General features: G+C 54.2%; 1 non-coding gene and 2 pseudogenes across 1 annotated transcript; all 3 read right to left on the bottom strand.

Moving 5' to 3' along the window:
- Positions 1-4,215: 4,215 nt before the first annotated feature.
- Positions 4,216-4,398, bottom strand: LOC144674170 (U2 spliceosomal RNA). Its single transcript, XR_013574482.1, has one exon. It is a non-coding gene; the product is annotated as a U2 spliceosomal RNA (small nuclear RNA).
- A 5,643-nt stretch (positions 4,399-10,041) lies between these two features.
- LOC144674174 (U2 spliceosomal RNA) lies at positions 10,042-10,221 on the bottom strand (annotated as a pseudogene).
- A 5,343-nt stretch (positions 10,222-15,564) lies between these two features.
- On the bottom strand, positions 15,565-15,745 carry LOC144674171 (U2 spliceosomal RNA; annotated as a pseudogene).
- Between the last annotated feature and the right edge of the window lie 4,008 nt (positions 15,746-19,753).

The raw sequence follows: 19,753 nt of genomic DNA on the forward strand, positions 1-19,753 counted from the left end.
GACCTCCAGATAAAGCGGAAGATGGCTCGAGTGATCGCCGTCGCGCAGGAGTCTGGAATGGGCCAGACCTGCGCCACGTACAGCAACAGCGAGAGTACCTCGCACCTGATGACCAGGTTCTTACCCGCAATGGAGAGGGAGCGTCGCTCCCACATGCCCAGTTTCCTTTTCACCATAGCCACTCGCTCCTTCCAGTTTCTAACGCATTCCCCGGTCCCTCCGAACCATATCCCCAGCACCTTCAGGCCGTCAGCCCTGACAGTGAAGGGGACAAAGGATCGGTCAGCCCAGTTCCCAAAGAACATGGCCTCGCTCTTCCCACGATTTACCTTGGCTCCCGAGGCCAGTTCGAACTGGTCGCAGATGTGCATCAGTCTGCGCACCGACAGCGGATCCGAGCAGAAGACGGCGACGTCGTCCATGTACAGGGAGGCTTTTACCTGAGTGCCTCCACTGCCTGGGATCGTCACTCCTCTTATGCCCGGATCCTTCCTGATGGACTCGGCAAAGGGTTCTATGCAGCACACGAAAAGGACAGGCGAGAGCGGACAGCCCTGCCTGACTCCAGATTTAATCGGAAAGCTATCTGTTTCCCACCCATTGATTGAGACTGCGCTACTGATGTTAGTGTAGAGCAGTTGGATCCAATTTCGAATTCCCCCCCAAAGCCCATTTTGGAGAGCAAATCCCCCATGTAGGTGTGCGATATTCTGTCAAAGGCCTTCTCCTGATCCAAGCTGATGAGGCAGGTATCCACACCCCTGTCCTGTACATAGGCAATCGTATCCCTGAGCAGCGCCAGGCTGTCAGAGATCTTCCTGCCTGGCACAGAGCAGGTCTGGTCAGGGTGAATCACCAATTCCAGAGCGGATTTGACCCGATTGGCGATGACCTTGGACAGAATCTTATAGTCCATATTCAACAGTGAAATGGGTCGCCAATTTCTAATTTCCTCCCTTTCCCCCTTGTGCTTGTAGATGAGGGTGATGATGCCCTTCCTCATGGATTCTGACATACTACCGGCCAGGAGCATACTCTCGTACACCCCTAGCAGGTCTGGGCCGATCAAGTCCCACAGAGCCGAATACAACTCCGCCGGCAAGCCGTCGCTTCCGGGAGTTTTACTCTTCTCGAAGGACTCGAGGGCCTTAGTCAGTTCATCAGGAGTTAGCGGTTTGTCCAGGCTCTCCCCCGTACTGTGGTCTAAGACCTCCGTGATAGAGGACAGGAAGGACTGGGAGGCCGTGCTGTCCGTGGGCTTCACGTCATACAGTCCGGCATAAAAGGATTTGCTGATCCTCAGAATGTCGGACCGTGATGACTTTACTGAGCCGTCTTCTTCCTTCAGGCTGCTGATCACAGAGCGCTCTCTGTGTACCTTTTGGAAGAAGAAACGTGAGCACGTCTCATCCTGCTCCACGGAGCGGACTCTGGAACGGAAGATGATCTTGGAGGCCTCCGAGGCAAAGTGCGAGGCTTGCTGGCCCTTCACCTCTTGGAGCTCCTCCTTGACATCGACCCCCATCGACTGCAGCCGGAGCAGATTCTGCATCTTTTCCTGGAGTCGGGACATTTCCCTCTGTTCCTTTCTAGCTTTCTGGGTGCCTTTGCGGATGAAAAACCTCTTGATGCTTCCCTTGATCACTTCCCACCAGTGTGTCAGGGACTCAAAGAGGGGTTTCACGGTTCTCCAACCTTTGTAATCCCTCTTGAGCTCCTCAATGTTCTCTGGGGTCAGCAGTTGCACATTTAGCTTCCATGCCCCCCTGCCCACCCTCAGGTCTTCCTCCAAGTGGCAGTCCGCCAGTAGGAGGCAGTGGTCAGAGAAGAACACCGGCTTGACCTCGGTGGATCTGACTGTGAATGCACGGGACACAAAGAGGAAGTCTATCCTGGAACGAATGGACCCGTCTGGCCGCGACCAGGTGTATCTACGCTGCGCTCCGTCTGCAGGGTTGCTGAAGACGTCGTGCAGCTTGGCATCCTTAACTGTTTCCATCAGGGATCTGGACGTAGCGTCCAATCTGCTGCCGGCCCTGCCGGATCGTCCAGCCGCATCGATGATGCAGTTGAAGTCCCCGCCCAGAATGACCGGCCTGGAGGTCGCCAGCAGCAGTGGGAGCTGCTGAAAAACCTCCAGCCGCTCAGCCCCTTGTGCCGGGCCATACACGTTAATTAACCGGAGTGGAGCGTTCTTGTACGAGGAGTCGCCCGCCCACCACCTCCTTAACCTCGGAGACGGTGAAGTTGCCTCCCCGCAGCAGAATACCCAGGCCGGAGGAACGAGAGTCGTTTCCGCCCGACCAGATCGATGGCCCGTGGGACCACCATCGTGACCATTGCCTGTAGGTGCTGAGGTGCGGTATCGCACACTCCTGCAGAAACAACAGGTCAGCTTTGACCTTGGCTAGGTAGTCCAAGGTTGCAACACATCGCGTAGTAGATTTAATGCTACGCACATTTATGGATACAATCTTTAAACCCATTTTAAAGCATTTATTCTCCTACCAAACCCACTGTCTCTGAGAGTCCCAGACCTTTAGTCTGCTCCTTCATACCCGTAGTGAGCTCAAATTCCTTCACTTTGGATGGGCTGAGGTAGATCTCATTGGCCGTGTTCTGCTCCAGTGGCATCTGGAGGTTCACGTAGAGAGCGGGTTTTGAGATGACCTTTGCTGAAGAAGCTTCTCCAAAACTCACCCCCTCTGGGGTGTTGCTGTTCCCGGCTTCCTGGAGCTGGGGTGCGATGATTGCCTCACTGCTCCCAGATTCCAGGGGCTGTGGTGCACTGGCCTCCTCAGGTTGCAGGCAAAGTTGGGGTGCGCTGGTCTCCTTGTTGTCTCCAATTTTCTGGAGCTCGGGTGTCTCGTCCTCCAACGCCCTGGAGCTTTGCCGCCTCTTCTGTCGGTGCCGCCCTGGCACTTCATCATCCGAAGAGCTGCTGCCCTTGTCGTCCGTGTCGGATGGGAGACGCCTCTTGCCGCTTCTCTGGGAAACGCCTTTGCTTCTTCTTCGCTCCCTCTTTCTTTTCTTGTTCTTGTTCTTCACCGTCCGCCACTCCCCCTGCTGCTTTTCCACTGCTGCCTCCTCCTCCATTGATTCGCTGTCCTGAGGACTGGGATGTACAGGGGGTAGTGCTGCTGATTGGCTCTCTGTTGCCTCGATCTCTTTCTCCACCTTGTCTCTCTCTGTGTCCTCCTTTGTCCCGTTGAGCTCCCTGGGGGCCTTGGTGGTTGGAGTGACACGAAACATTTCTTCTGCTTCCCCCTGGTCGGCTTTGGCTGCCTGTGCGTAAGTACGGCAGCGTTTGGTGCAGGTCCTGTAGAGGTGACCTGCCTCGCCACACAGGTTGCAGCACTTGGCCTGTTTGCAGTCTTTTGTCTGGTGCCCTTCCTGTTTGCAGATCTTGCAGAGGGAGGCGCTGCAGTTGGCCGCCACATGACCAGCCTTGCCGCATGAGCGACAATGCTTGGGTTGCCCAGCGTAGACCAGGTAGCCCCGGTTTCCCCCGATGGCGAAACTGGAGGGAGGGTGGAAAATGGCTCCCTTACCATCGGTCTTTAGCGTGACCTTAAACAGGCGTTTGCCTGTCCAGATCCCCAAGTCGTCTCGAATCTCGGTGCCGCTCCCCACCTTATCGAAGTACCTGGTGAGGAAGGTGACCACGTCGGCGACAGGGACGAAGGGGTTGTACACATGCACCATCACCTCTCGTTCCCGTTGCAACGGCAGAGAAAAGTGCGGCTCCGCCGTCAGGATCTTCATCTCCGGCAGGTCTCTCTTCTCCTCGAACACCCTCAGGAGCCGGACGCAGTCTGCCACCCGCTTGAACGTCACGTCAAAATAACCGCCTTTGCGGGAGTCGTGCAGGGTGAAGATCTCCGTAGCTTGGAAGCCGCACGCCTTCAACAGGATCCTCCTGGTGAAGAAGCCCCGATCCATAGGTGATCCTCCTTCGCTGTGGTTCACCGTGACTCGGACGGTGATAGGTAGCCCACGGTATGGATTTGGATTGCGATTGGTTATCGCCCTTCCATCCCGACCTTGCCTTGGCAGGACCATGGTGTCGCCCCTGCAACACTTGATCTTAGCCAAAAGGCCGAGAAGCGATGAGAAAGAAAGAAAGTTGTGTTTTGAAAGATGTGCATGTTGAAAAGTAAAGAAAGCAGATGTTTGTAAGAAAACTATTTTTAGCATTGAAAATCCCCTGGAAAGGGGTGGTGCACCATTCCCAGAGATACTGCAATACCGGGTCGATGCGTGGAGTGGACGGAGCAAGCCCCTATTCCATCTCCCTGCTCCAAAAATCAATTTAATATATGGTCCCCAGATAAGGGACGTATCAGATATTAAACTGATAAGAACAGATTTTTTTTTTTTTTTTTTTTGTAAAAATATACTTTATTCATAAAATATCTTCAATCACATTCCAAACCATTCCAAAAACAACATTACAAGGGTACAATCCAGGTTAAACTTTTACAAAATGTATCACCAGGTGCATCAGTACAAACAATATCACAATCATTTACAGCCTTTCATTTTGATCTGTACAGCCCGAGGGGCTCTAAACAGTTCCCAGTCTCTCGGTGCGCTGTGGTAGAAAGGTCTTAGACAGCGACCCTTCCCCATTGCGCCTTTGCGGCAGCTGCCTAAACTGATAAGAACAGATTTTTTTTTTTTTTTGTGTAAAAATATACTTTATTCATAAAATATCTTCAATCGCATTCAAAACCATTTCAAAAACAACATTACAAGGGTACAATGCAGGTTAAACTTTTACAAAATGTATCACCAGGTGCATCAGTACAAACAATATTACAATCATTTACAGCCTTTCATTTTGATCTGTACAGCCCGAGGGGCTCTAAACAGTTCCCAGTCTCTCGGTGCGCTGTGGTAGAAAGGTCTTAGACAGCGACCCTTCCCCATTGCGCCTTTGCGGCAGCTGCCCCAAGCTGTAGTGCGTCCCTCAGCACGTAGTCCTGGACTTTGGATTGTGCCAGTCCGCAACAATCGGTCGGGGACAACTCTTTGTGCTGGAAGACCAACAAGTTTCGGGCAGACCAAAGCGCCTCTTTCACCGAATTGATGATCCTCCAGCTGCAGTCGATGTTTGTCTCGGTGTGTGTCCCTGGGAACAGCCCGTAGAGCACAGAGTCCTGTGTCACAGAACTGCTCGGGATGAACCTCGACAGCAACCACTGCATCTCTCTCCAGACTTTCTTTGCTAAGGCACAATCCACAAGGAGGTGGACAACGGTCTCTTCCCCACCACAGCCACCTCGAGGGCAACGTGCAGAGGGGGTGAGCTTCCTGGCGTGTAGGAAGGATCTGACGGGGAGGGCCTTTCTCACCACCAGCCAAGCTACGTCTTGGTGCTTGTTGGAAAGTTCTGGCGATGAGGCATTCTGCCAAATGACTTTGACAGTCTGCTCGGGGAACCATCCCACAGGGTCCACCCTCTCCTTATCCCTCAGGGCCTCTAGGACGTTACGTGCTGACCACTGCCTGATGGACTTGTGGTCAAAGGTGTTTTTCTGCATAAATTTTTCCACCAGGGACAGGTGGTACGGCACGGTCCAACTACTTGGAGCGTTCCGCGGCAGCGTGGCCAGACCCATCCTTCGCAACACCGGGGACAGGTAGAACCTCAGCACGTAGTGACACTTGGTGTTTGCGTACTGAGGGTCTACGCACCGCTTGATGCAGCCGCACACAAAGGTGGCCATCAGTATGAGGGCGATGTTGGGCACGTTTTTTCCCCCTTTATCTAGAGGCTTGTACATCGCGTCCCTGCGGACACGATCCATTTTCGACCTCCAGATAAAGCGGAAGATGGCTCGAGTGATCGCCGTCGCGCAGGAGTCTGGAATGGGCCAGACCTGCGCCACGTACAGCAACAGCGAGAGTACCTCCCACCTGATGACCAGGTTCTTACCCGCAATGGAGAGGGAGCGTCGCTCCCACATGCCCAGTTTCCTCTTCACCATAGCCACTCGCTCCTTCCAGTTTCTAACGCATGCCCCGGTCCCTCCGAACCATATCCCCAGCACCTTCAGGCCGTCAGCCCTGACAGTGAAGGGTACAAAGGATCGGTCAGCCCAGTTCCCAAAGAACATGGCCTCGCTCTTCCCACGATTTACCTTGGCTCCCGAGGCCAGTTCGAACTGGTCGCAGATGTGCATCAGTCTGCGCACCGACAGCGGATCCGAGCAGAAGACGGCGACGTCGTCCATGTACAGGGAGGCTTTTACCTGAGTGCCTCCACTGCCTGGGATCGTCACTCCTCTTATGCCCGGATCCTTCCTGATGGACTCGGCAAAGGGTTCTATGCAACACACGAAAAGGACAGGCGAGAGAGGACAGCCCTGCCTGACTCCAGATTTGATCGGGAAGCTATCTGTTTCCCACCCATTGATTGAGACTGCGCTACTGATGTTAGTGTAGAGCAGTTGGATCCAATTTCGAATTCCCTCCCCAAACCCCATTTTGGAGAGCACATCCCCCATGTAGGTGTGCGATATTCTGTCAAAGGCCTTCTCCTGATCCAAGCTGATGAGGCAGGTATCCACACCCCTGTCCTGTACATAGGCAATCGTATCCTTGAGCAGCGCCAGGCTGTCAGAGATCTTCCTGCCTGGCACAGAGCAGGTCTGGTCAGGGTGAATCACCAATTCCAGAGCGGATTTGACCCGATTGGCGATGACCTTGGACAGAATCTTATAGTCCATATTCAACAGTGAAATGGGTCGCCAATTTCTAATTTCCTCCCTTTCCCCCTTGTGCTTGTAGATGAGGGTGATGATGCCTTTCCTCATGGATTCTGACATACTACCGGCCAGGAGCATACTCTCGTACACTCCTAGCAGGTCTGGGCCGATCAAGTCCCACAGAGCCGAATACAACTCCGCCGGCAAGCCGTCGCTACCGGGAGTTTTACTCTTCTCGAAGGACTCAAGGGCCTTAGTCAGTTCATCAGGAGTTAGCGGTTTGTCTAGGCTCTCCCGCGTACTGTGGTCTAAGACCTCCGTGATAGAGGACAGGAAGGACTGGGAGGCCGTGCTGTCCGTGGGCTTCACGTCATACAGTCCGGCATAAAAGGATTTGCTGATCCTCAGAATGTCGGACCGTGATGACTTTACTGAGCCGTCTTCTTCCTTCAGGCTGCTGATCACAGAGCGCTCTCTGTGTACCTTTTGGAAGAAGAAACGTGAGCACGTCTCATCCTGCTCCACGGAGCGGACCCTGGAACGGAAGATGATCTTGGAGGCCTCCGAGGCAAAGTGCGAGGCTTGCTGGCCCTTCACCTCTTGGAGCTCCTCCTTGACATCGACCCCCATCGACTGCAGCCGGAGCAGATTCTGCATCTTTTTCTGGAGTCGGGACATTTCCCTCTGTTCCTTTCTAGCTTTCTGGGTGCCTTTGCGGATGAAAAACCTCTTGATGCTTCCCTTGATCACTTCCCACCAGTGTGTCAGGGACTCAAAGAGGGGTTTCACGGTTCTCCAACCTTTGTAATCCCTCTTGAGCTCCTCAATGTTCTCTGGGGTCAGCAGTTGCACATTTAGCTTCCATGCCCCCCTGCCCACCCTCAGGTCCGTCTCCAAGTGGCAGTCCGCCAGTAGGAGGCAGTGGTCAGAGAAGAACACCGGCTTGACCTCGGTGGATCTGACTGTGAATGCACGGGACACAAAGAGGAAGTCCATCCTGGAACGAATGGACCCGTCTGGCCGCGACCAGGTGTATCTACGCTGCGCTCCGTCTGCAGGGTTGCTGAAGACGTCGTGCAGCTTGGCATCCTTAACTGTTTCCATCAGGGATCTGGACGTAGCGTCCAATCTGCTTCCGGCCCTGCCGGATCGTCCAGCCGCATCGATGATGCAGTTGAAGTCCCCGCCCAGAATGACCGGCCTGGAGGTCGCCAGCAGCAGTGGGAGCTGCTGAAAAACCTCCAGCCGCTCAGCCCCTTGTGCCGGGCCATACACGTTAATTAACCGGAGTGGAGCGTTCTTGTACATTACGTCTGCTACCAGGAGTCGCCCGCCCACCACCTCCTTGACCTCGGAGACGGTGAAGTTGCCTCCCCGCAGCAGAATACCCAGGCCGGAGGAACGAGAGTCGTTTCCGCCCGACCAGATCGATGGCCCGTGGGACCACCATCGTGACCATTGCCTGTAGGAGCTGAGGTGCGGTATCGCACACTCCTGCAGAAACAACAGGTCAGCTTTGACCTTGGCTAGGTAGTCCAAGGTCGCAACACATCGCGTAGTAGATTTAATGCTACGCACATTTATGGATACAATCTTTAAACCCATTTTAAAGCATTTATTCTCCTACCAAACCCACTGTCTCTGAGAGTCCCAGACCTTTAGTCTGCTCCTTCATACCCGTAGTGAGCTCAAATTCCTTCACTTTGGATGGGCTGAGGTAGATCTCCTTGGCCGTGTTCTGCTCCAGTGGCATCTGGAGGTTCACGTAGAGAGCGGGTTTTGAGATGACCTTTGCTGGAGAAGCTTCTCCAAAACTCACCCCCTCTGGGGTGTTGCTGTTCCCGGCTTCCTGGAGCTGGGGTGCGATGATTGCCTCACTGCTCCCAGATTCCAGGGGCTGTGGTGCACTGGCCTCCTCAGGTTGCAGGCAAAGTTGGGGTGCGCTGGTCTCCTTGTTGTCTCCAATTTTCTGGAGCTCGGGTGTCTCGTCCTCCAACGCCCTGGAGCTTTGCCGCCTCTTCTGTCGGTGCCGCTCTGGCACTTCATCATCCGAAGAGCTGCTGCCCTTGTCATCCGTGTCGGATGGGAGACGCCTCTTGCCGCTTCTCTGGGAAACGCCTTTGCTTCTTCTTCGCTCCCTCTTACTTTTCTTGTTCTTCACCGTCCGCCACTCCCCCTGCTGCTTTTCCACTGCTGCCTCCTCCTCCATTGATTCGCTGTCCTGAGGACTGGGAGGTTCAGGGGGTAGTGCTGCTGATTGGCTCTCTGTTGCCTCCATCTCATTCTCCACCTTGTCTCTCTCTGTGTCCTCCTTTGTCCCGTTGAGCTCCCTGGGGGCCTTGGTGGTTGGAGTGACACGAAACATTTCTTCTGCTTCCCCCTGGTCGGCTTTGGCTGCCTGTGCGTAAGTACGGCAGCGTTTGGGGCAGGTCCTGTAGAGGTGACTTGCCTCGCCACACAGGTTGCAGCACTTGGCCTGTTTGCAGTCTTTTGTCTGGTGCCCTTCCTGTTTGCAGATCTTGCAGAGGGAGGCGCTGCAGTTGGCCGCCACATGACCAGCCTTGCCGCATGAGCGACAGTGCTTGGGTTGCCCAGCGTAGACCAGGTAGCCCCGGTTTCCCCCGATAGCGAAACTGGAGGGAGGGTGGAAAATGACTCCCTTACCATCGGTCTTTAGCGTGACCTTAAACAGGCGTTTGCCTGTCCAGATCCCCAAGTCGTCTCGAATCTCGGTGCCGCTCCCCACCTTATCGAAGTACCTGGTGAGGAAGGTGACCACGTCGGCGACAGGGACGAAGGGGTTGTACACATGCACCATCACCTCACGTTCCCGTTGCAACGGCAGAGAAAAGTGCGGCTCCGCCGTCAGGATCTTCATCTCCGGCAGGTCTCTCTTCTCCTCGAACACCCTCAGGAGCCGGACGCAGTCTGCCACCCGCTTGAACGTGACGTCAAAATAACCGCCTTTGCGGGAGTCATGCAGGGTGAAGATCTCCGTAGCTTGGAAGCCGCACGCCTTCAACAGGATCCTCCTGGTGAAGAAGCCCCGATCCATAGGTGATCCTCCTTCGCTGTGGTTCACCGTGACTCGGACGGTGATAGGTAGCCCACGGTATGGATTTGGATTGCGATTGGTTATCGCCCTTCCATCCCGACCTTGCCTTGGCAGGACCATGGTGTCGCCCCTGCAACACTTGATGTTAGCCAAAAGGCCGAGAAGCGATGAGAAAGAAAGAAAGTTGTGTTTTGAAAGATGTGCATGTTGAAAAGTAAAGAAAGCAGATGTTTGTAAGAAAACTATTTTTAGCATTGAAAATCCCCTGGAAAGGGGTGGTGCACCATTCCCAGAGATACTGCAATACCGGATCGATGCGTGGAGTGGACGGAGCAAGCCCCTATTCCATCTCCCTGCTCCACAAATCAATTTAATATATGGTCCCCAGATAAGGGACGTATCAGATATTAAACTGATAAGAACAGATTTTTTTTTTTTTTTTTGTAAAAATATACTTTATTCATAAAATATCTTCAATCACATTCCAAACCATTTCAAAAACAACATTACAAGGGTACAATCCAGGTTAAACTTTTACAAAATGTATCACCAGGTGCATCAGTACAAACAATATTACAATCATTTACAGCCTTTCATTTTGATCTGTACAGCCCGAGGGGCTCTAAACAGTTCCCAGTCTCTCGGTGCGCTGTGGTAGAAAGGTCTTAGACAGCGACCCTTCCCCATTGCGCCTTTGCGGCAGCTGCCCCAAGCTTTAGTGCGTCCCTCAGCACGTAGTCCTGGACTTTGGATTGTGCCAGTCCGCAACAATCGGTCGGGGACAACTCTTTGTGCTGGAAGACCAACAAGTTTCGGGCAGACCAAAGCGCCTCTTTCACCGAGTTGATGATCCTCCAGCTGCAGTCGATGTTTGTCTCGGTGTGTGTCCCTGGGAACAGCCCGTAGAGCACAGAGTCCTGTGTCACAGAACTGCTCGGGATGAACCTCGACAGCAACCACTGCATCTCTCTCCAGACTTTCTTTGCAAAGGCACAATCCACAAGGAGGTGGACAACGGTCTCTTCCCCACCACAGCCACCTCGAGGGCAACGTGCAGAGGGGGTGAGCTTCCTGGCGTGTAGGAAGGATCTGAGGGGGAGGGCCTTTCTCACCACCAGCCAAGCTACGTCTTGGCGCTTGTTGGAAAGTTCTGGCGATGAGGCATTCTGCCAAATGACTTTGACAGTCTGCTCGGGGAACCATCCCACAGGGTCCACCCTCTCCTTATCCCTCAGGGCCTCTAGGACGTTACGTGCTGACCACTGCCTGATGGACTTGTGGTCAAAGGTGTTTTTCTGCATCAATTTTTCCACCAGGGACAGGTGGTACGGCACGGTCCAACTACTTGGAGCGTTCCGCGGCAGCGTGGCCAGACCCATCCTTCGCAACACCGGGGACAGGTAGAACCTCAGCACGTAGTGACACTTGGTGTTTGCGTACTGAGGGTCTACGCACCGCTTGATGCAGCCGCACACAAAGGTGGCCATCAGTATGAGGGCGATGTTGGGCACGTTTTTTCCCCCTTTATCTAGAGGCTTGTACATCGCGTCCCTGCGGACACGATCCATTTTCGACCTCCAGATAAAGCGGAAGATGGCTCGAGTGATCGCCGTCGCGCAGGAGTCTGGAATGGGCCAGACCTGCGCCACGTACAGCAACAGCGAGAGTACCTCGCACCTGATGACCAGGTTCTTACCCGCAATGGAGAGGGAGCGTCGCTCCCACATGCCCAGTTTCCTCTTCACCATAGCCACTCGCTCCTTCCAGTTTCTAACGCATGCCCCGGTCCCTCTGAACCATATCCCCAGCACCTTCAGGCCGTCAGCCCTGACAGTGAAGGGGACAAAGGATCGGTCAGCCCAGTTCCCAAAGAACATGGCCTCGCTCTTCCCACGATTTACCTTGGCTCCCGAGGCCAGTTCGAACTGGTCGCAGATGTGCATCAGTCTGCGCACCGACAGCGGATCCGAGCAGAAGACGGCGACGTCGTCCATGTACAGGGAGGCTTTTACCTGAGTGCCTCCACTGCCTGGGATCGTCACTCCTCTTATGCCCGGATCCTTCCTGATGGACTCGGCAAAGGGTTCTATGCAACACACGAAAAGGACAGGCGAGAGAGGACAGCCCTGCCTGACTCCAGATTTGATCGGGAAGCTATCTGTTTCCCACCCATTGATTGAGACTGCGCTACTGATGTTAGTGTAGAGCAGTTGGATCCAATTTCGAATTCCCTCCCCAAACCCCATTTTGGAGAGCACATCCCCAATGTAGGTGTGCGATATTCTGTCAAAGGCCTTCTCCTGATCCAAGCTGATGAGGCAGGTATCCACACCCCTGTCCTGTACACAGGCAATCGTATCCTTGAGCAGCGCCAGGCTGTCAGAGATCTTCCTGCCTGGCACAGAGCAGGTCTGGTCAGGGTGAATCACCAATTCCAGAGCGGATTTGACCCGATTGGCGATGACCTTGGACAGAATCTTATAGTCCATATTCAACAGTGAAATGGGTCGCCAATTTCTAATTTCCTCCCTTTCCCCCTTGTGCTTGTAGATGAGGGTGATGATGCCTTTCCTCATGGATTCTGACATACTACCGGCCAGGAGCATACTCTCGTACACTCCTAGCAGGTCTGGGCCGATCAAGTCCCACAGAGCCGAATACAACTCCGCCGGCAAGCCGTCGCTTCCGGGGGTTTTACTCTTCTCGAAGGACTCGAGGGCCTTAGTCAGTTCGTCAGGAGTTAGCGGTTTGTCTAGGCTCTCCCGCGTACTGTGGTCTAAGACCTCCGTGATAGAGGACAGGAAGGACTGGGAGGCCGTGCTGTCCGTGGGCTTCACGTCATACAGTCCGGCATAAAAGGATTTGCTGATCCTCAGAATGTCGGACCGTGATGACTTTACTGAGCCGTCTTCTTCCTTCAGGCTGCTGATCACAGAGCGCTCTCTGTGTACCTTTTGGAAGAAGAAACGTGAGCACGTCTCATCCTGCTCCACGGAGCGGACTCTGGAACGGAAGATGATCTTGGAGGCCTCCGAGGCAAAGTGCGAGGCTTGCTGGCCCTTCACCTCTTGGAGCTCCTCCTTGACATCGACCCCCATCGACTGCAGCCGGAGCAGATTCTGCATCTTTTTCTGGAGTCGGGACATTTCCCTCTGTTCCTTTCTAGCTTTCTGGGTGCCTTTACGGATGAAAAACCTCTTGATGCTTCCCTTGATCACTTCCCACCAGTCTGTCAGGGACTCAAAGAGGGGTTTCACGGTTCTCCAACCTTTGTAATCCCTCTTGAGCTCCTCAATGTTCTCTGGGGTCAGCAGTTGCACATTTAGCTTCCATGCCCCCCTGCCCACCCTCAGGTCCTTCTCCAAGTGGCAGTCCGCCAGTAGGAGGCAGTGGTCAGAGAAGAACACCGGCTTGACCTCGGTGGATCTGACTGTGAATGCACGGGACACAAACAGGAAGTCTATCCTGGAACGAATGGACCCGTCTGGCCGCGACCAGGTGTATCTACGCTGCGCTCCGTCTGCAGGGTTGCTGAAGACGTCGTGCAGCTTGGCATCCTTAACTGTTTCCATCAGGGATCTGGACGTAGCGTCCAATCTGCTGCCGGCCCTGCCGGATCGTCCAGCCGCATCGATGATGCAGTTGAAGTCCCCGCCCAGAATGACCGGCCTGGAGGTCGCCAGCAGCAGTGGGAGCTGCTGAAAAACCTCCAGCCGCTCAGCCCCTGGTCCCGGGCCATACACGTTAATTAACCGGAGTGGAGCGTTCTTGTACATTACGTCTGCTACGAGGAGGCGCCCGCCCACCACCTCCTTGACCTCGGAGACGGTGAAGTTGCCTCCCCGCAGCAGAATACCCAGGCCGGAGGAACGAGAGTCGTTTCCGCCCGACCAGATCGATGGCCCGTGGGACCACCATCGTGACCATTGCCTGTAGGAGCTGAGGTGCGGTATCGCACACTCCTGCAGAAACAACAGGTCAGCTTTGACCTTGGCTAGGTAGTCCAAGGTCGCAACACATCGCGTAGTAGATTTAATGCTACGCACATTTATGGATACAATCTTTAAACCCATTTTAAAGCATTTATTCTCCTACCAAACCCACTGTCTCTGAGAGTCCCAGACCTTTAGTCTGCTCCTTCATACCCGTAGTGAGCTCAAATTCCTTCACTTTGGATGGGCTGAGGTAGATCTCCTTGGCCGTGTTCTGCTCCAGTGGCATCTGGAGGTTCACGTAGAGAGCGGGTTTTGAGATGACCTTTGCTGGAGAAGCTTCTCCAAAACTCACCCCCTCTGGAGTGTTGCTGTTCCCGGCTTCCTGGAGCTGGGGTGCGATGATTGCCTCACTGCTCCCAGATTCCAGGGGCTGTGGTGCACTGGCCTCCTCAGGTTGCAGGCAAAGTTGGGGTGCGCTGGTCTCCTTGTTGTCTCCAATTTTCTGGAGCTCGGGTGTCTCGTCCTCCAACGCCCTGGAGCTTTGCCGCCTCTTCTGTCGGTGCCGCTCTGGCACTTCATCATCCGAAGAGCTGCTGCCCTTGTCGTCCGTGTCGGATGGGAGACGCCTCTTGCCGCTTCTCTGGGAAACGCCTTTGCTTCTTCTTCGCTCCCTCTTACTTTTCTTCTTCTTCACCGTCCGCCACTCCCCCTGCTGCTTTTCCACTGCTGCCTCCTCCTCCATTGATTCGCTGTCCTGAGGACTGGGAGGTTCAGGGGGTAGTGCTGTTGATTGGCTCTCTGTTGCCTCAATCTCTTTCTCCACCTTGTCTCTCTCTGTGTCCTCCTTTGTCCCGTTGAGCTCCCTGGGGGCCTTGGTGGTTGGAGTGACACGAAACATTTCTTCTGCTTCCCCCTGGTCGGCTTTGGCTGCCTGTGCGTAAGTACGGCAGCGTTTGGGGCAGGTCCTGTAGAGGTGACTTGCCTCGCCACACAGGTTGCAGCACTTGGCCTGTTTGCAGTCTTTTGTCTGGTGCCCTTCCTGTTTGCAGATCTTGCAGAGGGAGGCGCTGCAGTTGGCCGCCACATGACCAGCCTTGCCGCATGAGCGACAATGCTTGGGTTGCCCAGCGTAGACCAGGTAGCCCCGGTTTCCCCCGATAGCGAAACTGGAGGGAGGGTGGAAAATGGCTCCCTTACCATCGGTCTTTAGCGTGACCTTAAACAGGCGTTTGCCTGTCCAGATCCCCAAGTCGTCTCGAATCTCGGTGCCGCTCCCCACCTTATCGAAGTACCTGGTGAGGAAGGTGACCACGTCGGCGACAGGGACGAAGGGGTTGTACACATGCACCATCACCTCACGTTCCCGTTGCAACGGCAGAGAAAAGTGCGGCTCCGCCGTCAGGATCTTCATCTCCGGCAGGTCTCTCTTCTCCTCGAACACCCTCAGGAGCCGGACGCAGTCTGCCACCCGCTTGAACGTCACGTCAAAATAACCGCCTTTGCGGGAGTCCTGCAGGGTGAAGATCTCCGGAGCTTGGAAGCCGCACGCCTTCAACAGGATCCTCCTGGTGAAGAAGCCCCGATCCATAGGTGATCCTCCTTCGCTGTGGTTCACCGTGACTCGGACGGTGATAGGTAACCCACGGTATGGATTTGGATTGCGATTGGTTATCGCCCTTCCATCCCGACCTTGCCTTGGCAGGACCATGGTGTCGCCCCTGCAACACTTGATCTTAGCCAAAAGGCCGAGAAGCGATGAGAAAGAAAGAAAGTTGTGTTTTGAAAGATGTGCATGTTGAAAAGTAAAGAAAGCAGATGTTTGTAAGAAAACTATTTTTAGCATTGAAAATCCCCTGGAAAGGGGTGGTGCACCATTCCCAGAGATACTGCAATACCGGGTCGATGCGTGGAGTGGACGGAGCAAGCCCCTATTCCATCTCCCTGCTCCAAAAATCAATTTAATATATGGTCCCCAGATAAGGGACGTATCAGATATTAAACTGATAAGAACAGATTTTTTTTTTTTTGTTTTGTAAAAATATACTTTATTTATAAAATATCTTCAATCACATTCCAAACCATTTCAAAAACAACATTACAAGGGTACAATCCAGGTTAAACTTTTACAAAATGTATCACCAGGTGCATCAGTACAAACAATATTACAATCATTTACAGCCTTTCATTTTGATCTGTACAGCCCGAGGGGCTCTAAACAGTTCCCAGTCTCTCGGTGCGCTGTGGTAGAAAGGTCTTAGACAGCGACCCTTCCCCATTGCGCCTTTGCGGCAGCTGCCCCAAGCTTTAGTGCGTCCCTCAGCACGTAGTCCTGGACTTTGGATTGTGCCAGTCCGCAACAATCGGTCGGGGACAACTCTTTGTGCTGGAAGACCAACAAGTTTCGGGCAGACCAAAGCGCCTCTTTCACCGAGTTGATGATCCTCCAGCTGCAGTCGATGTTTGTCTCGGTGTGTGTCCCTGGGAACAGCCCGTAGAGCACAGAGTCCTGTGTCACAGAACTGCTCGGGATGAACCTCGACAGCAACCACTGCATCTCTCTCCAGACTTTCTTTGCAAAGGCACAATCCACAAGGAGGTGGACAACGGTCTCTTCCCCACCACAGCCGCCTCGAGGGCAACGTGCAGAGGGGGTGAGCCTCCTGGCGTGTAGGAAGGATCTGACGGGGAGGGCCTTTCTCACCACCAGCCAAGCTACGTCTTGGTGCTTGTTGGAAAGTTCTGGCGATGAGGCATTCTGCCAAATGACTTTGACAGTCTGCTCGGGGAACCATCCCACAGGGTCCACCCTCTCCTTATCCCTCAGGGCCTCTAGGACGTTACGTGCTGACCACTGCCTGATGGACTTGTGGTCAAAGGTGTTTTTCTGCATAAATTTTTCCACCAGGGACAGGTGGTACGGCACGGTCCAACTACTTGGAGCGTTCCGCGGCAGCGTGGCCAGACCCATCCTTCGCAACACCGGGGACAGGTAGAACCTCAGCACGTAGTGACACTTGGTGTTTGCGTACTGAGGGTCTACGCACCGCTTGATGCAGCCGCACACAAAGGTGGCCATCAGTATGAGGGCGATGTTGGGCACGTTTTTTCCCCCTTTATCTAGAGGCTTGTACATCGCGTCCCTGCGGACACGATCCATTTTCGACCTCCAGATAAAGCGGAAGATGGCTCGAGTGATCGCCGTCGCGCAGGAGTCTGGAATGGGCCAGACCGCCACGTACAGCAACAGCGAGAGTACCTCACACCTGATGACCAGGTTCTTACCCGCAATGGAGAGGGAGCGTCGCTCCCACATGCCCAGTTTCCTTTTCACCATAGCCACTCGCTCCTTCCAGTTTCTAACGCATGCCCCGGTCCCTCCGAACCATATCCCCAGCACCTTCAGGCCGTCAGCCCTGACAGTGAAGGGGACAAAGGATCGGTCAGCCCAGTTCCCAAAGAACATGGCCTCGCTCTTCCCACGATTTACCTTGGCTCCCGAGGCCAGTTCGAACTGGTCGCAGACGTGCATCAGTCTGCGCACCGACAGCGGATCCGAGCAGAAGACGGCGACGTCGTCCATGTACAGGGAGGCTTTTACCTGAGTGCCTCCACTGCCTGGGATCGTCACTCCTCTTATGCCCGGATCCTTCCTGATGGACTCGGCAAAGGGTTCTATGCAACACAGTAAAGGACAGGCGAGAGAGGGCAGCCCTGCCTGACTCCAGATTTAATCGGAAAGCTATCTGTTTCCCACCCATTGATTGAGACTGCGCTACTAATGTTAGTGTAGAGCAGTTGGATCCAATTTCGAATTCCCTCCCCAAACCCCATTTTGGAGAGCACATCCCCCATGTAGGTGTGCGATATTCTGTCAAAGGCCTTCTCCTGATCCAAGCTGATGAGGCAGGTATCCACACCCCTGTCCTGTACATAGGCAATCGTATCCCTGAGCAGCGCCAGGCTGTCAGAGATCTTCCTGCCTGGCACAGAGCAGCTCTGGTCAGGGTGAATCACCAATTCCAGAGCGGATTTGACCCGGTTGGCGATGACCTTGGACAGAATCTTATAGTCCACATTCAACAGTGAAATGGGTCGCCAATTTCTAATTTCCTCCCTTTCCCCCTTGTGCTTGTAGATGAGGGTGATGATGCCTTTCCTCATGGATTCTGACATGCTGCCGGCCAGGAGCATACTCTCGTACACTTCTAGCAGGTCTGGGCCGATCAAGTCCCACAGAGCCGAATACAACTCCGCCGGCAAGCCGTCGCTTCCGGGGGTTTTACTCTTCTCGAAGGACTCGAGGGCCTTAGTCAGTTCCTCAGGAGTTAGCGGTTTGTCCAGGCTCTCCCGCGTACTGTCGTCTAAGACCTCCGTGATAGAGGACAGGAAGGACTGGGAGGCCGTGCTGTCCGTGGGCTTCACGTCATACAGTCCGGCATAAATGGATTTGCTGATCCTCAGAATGTCGGACCGTGATGACTTTACTGAGCCGTCTTCTTCCTTCAGGCTGCTGATCACAGAGCGCTCTCTGTGTACCTTTTGGAAGAAGAAACGTGAGCACGTCTCATCCTGCTCCACGGAGCGGACTCTGGAACGGAAGATGATCTTGGAGGCCTCCGAGGCAAAGTGCGAGGCTTGCTGGCCCTTCACCTCTTGGAGCTCCTCCTTGACATCGACCCCCATCGACTGCAGCCGGAGCAGATTCTGCATCTTTTTCTGGAGTCGGGACATTTCCCTCTGTTCCTTTCTAGCTTTCTGGGTGCCTTTACGGATGAAAAACCTCTTGATGCTTCCCTTGATCACTTCCCACCAGTCTGTCAGGGACTCAAAGAGGGGTTTCACGGTTCTCCAACCTTTGTAATCCCTCTTGAGCTCCTCAATGTTCTCTGGGGTCAGCAGTTGCACATTTAGCTTCCATGCCCCCCTGCCCACCCTCAGGTCCTTCTCCAAGTGGCAGTCCGCCAGTAGGAGGCAGTGGTCAGAGAAGAACACCGGCTTGACCTCGGTGGATCTGACTGTGAATGCACGGGACACAAACAGGAAGTCTATCCTGGAACGAATGGACCCGTCTGGCCGTGACCAGGTGTATCTACGCTGCGCTCCGTCTGCAGGGTTGCTGAAGACGTCGTGCAGCTTGGCATCCTTAACTGTTTCCATCAGGGATCTGGACGTAGCGTCCAATCTGCTTCCGGCCCTGCCGGATCGTCCAGCCGCATCGATGATGCAGTTGAAGTCCCCGCCCAGAATGACCGGCCTGGAGGTCGCCAGCAGCAGTGGGAGCTGCTGAAAAACCTCCAGCCGCTCAGCCCCTTGTGCCGGGCCATACACGTTAATTAACCGGAGTGGAGCGTTCTTGTACATTACGTCTGCTACCAGGAGTCGCCCGCCCACCACCTCCTTGACCTCGGAGACGGTGAAGTTGCCTCCCCGCAGCAGAATACCCAGGCCGGAGGAACGAGAGTCGTTTCCGCCCGACCAGATCGATGGCCCGTGGGACCACCATCGTGACCATTGCCTGTAGGAGCTGAGGTGCGGTATCGCACACTCCTGCAGAAACAACAGGTCAGCTTTGACCTTGGCTAGGTAGTCCAAGGTCGCAACACATCGCGTAGTAGATTTAATGCTACGCACATTTATGGATACAATCTTTAAACCCATTTTAAAGCATTTATTCTCCTACCAAACCCACTGTCTCTGAGAGTCCCAGACCTTTAGTCTGCTCCTTCATACCCGTAGTGAGCTCAAATTCCTTCACTTTGGATGGGCTGAGGTAGATCTCCTTGGCCGTGTTCTGCTCCGGTGGCATCTGGAGGTTCACGTAGAGAGCGGGTTTTGAGATGACCTTTGCTGGAGAAGCTTCTCCAAAACTCACCCCCTCTGGGGTGTTGCTGTTCCCGGCTTCCTGGAGCTGGGGTGCGATGATTGCCTCACTGCTCCCAGATTCCAGGGGCTGTGGTGCACTGGCCTCCTCAGGTTGCAGGCAAAGTTGGGGTGCGCTGGTCTCCTTGTTGTCTCCAATTTTCTGGAGCTCGGGTGTCTCGTCCTCCAAC

Source organism: Cetorhinus maximus, unplaced genomic scaffold (genome assembly GCF_964194155.1).
Source record: "Cetorhinus maximus unplaced genomic scaffold, sCetMax3.hap1.1 HAP1_SCAFFOLD_578, whole genome shotgun sequence".
Lineage (NCBI taxonomy): Eukaryota > Metazoa > Chordata > Chondrichthyes > Lamniformes > Cetorhinidae > Cetorhinus > Cetorhinus maximus.